The sequence below is a fragment of the Rhyacophila brunnea genome, unplaced genomic scaffold, assembly GCF_057557595.1.
Source record: "Rhyacophila brunnea isolate RB1 unplaced genomic scaffold, BYU_Rbru_1.0 scaffold_40, whole genome shotgun sequence".
NCBI classification, from domain to species: domain Eukaryota; kingdom Metazoa; phylum Arthropoda; class Insecta; order Trichoptera; family Rhyacophilidae; genus Rhyacophila; species Rhyacophila brunnea.
The window spans coordinates 2,241,181-2,242,373 of NW_028233069.1; positions in this window are offsets into that span (position 1 = coordinate 2,241,181).

Below are 1,193 nucleotides of genomic sequence, written 5' to 3' on the forward strand. Positions count from 1 at the left end.
AACGATAATATTCGATAATTGCTGTATTTACAACAATTGTAGCATAGGTAAAAATTGCATTTTGAAAAAAGGTGCTATTATTACAAATTTTTGCAAAATGATGGATAGAAACGTTGTGATGCAAGGCATTAAGATAGGTGAAAATTTATTTTCAATATCTGAGAATGCTTTTTCTATCGATCTTCAGATCTTTGACGTATCAGAAGCAAACATGTCTTTTATTAAAGCAAGAAAGTGCAAAATATTAATTGAAAATGATGTTCACCTTCATACTAAATCACATATTGAAAATTTTACCGTGATCCGCAATGAAAAAAAAATCTACGAATAATTATCTTTTATTTTATGAAATTCAAAAATGTATTGCTTGTTGTCTTGTCTATACACTGCATGTTCTGTTTTTTATCTCGTAACATACTGATATTACATAAGTAAAACAGAACGAGGGGGATTTATGTTCTGAAATGTCTAATTAAATCAAAGACTTTATTATTTTTATACCAAAAAATTTATTCTGGTAAATAAAAAAATAATAAAAACATTATTTATAAGCAGAAATAAAATGAAATTTTTTTATCGCATTTTTTGTTCTTTTATAATATATTTTTAGTTTGGCTATGAACTGCTTTATTAGATTATGAATTATATAGAAAAAAAATATATATAAATTACTTAAATCTATAAAAACTGGGCAGATATATATATTTGAAGGGAAATCGTATAATAAGAAAGCTAAAAATAAAGTTAAAGACTAGGTTTCATAGAATTTATTTTTAAAAAAAAATAATGGGATGGGTTTAAAGAAAAGCTTGCACGCAAAAATAATAGAAGATATAACGCAGAAAGCTGACAATCTGTATTTTATATTTTTCTCATATTTAGACGATTTTTATTTCGCTGTATTTAAAGTATAAAAAATCAATAATTAGTTGCCTAAAAAAAGACTGATAAATATGGTTTCTATGGCCTGTATTGCTGCATAGTTTGATGTATTTTTATATAATAAGTCTTATCATAAATGAGGTTTTCAATCAAAGATTTTGAATAAAGTAAATTTAGATATTCTATAAAAGAGTACATATATAATATCAGTGAATTCTTTTTACTTTTTAAACATTCTTTGATACAAAAAATATATTCTATGCAAGTTACTCGCTGTTTTTTATATATAAATTTTATAGAAGCTTAATAAT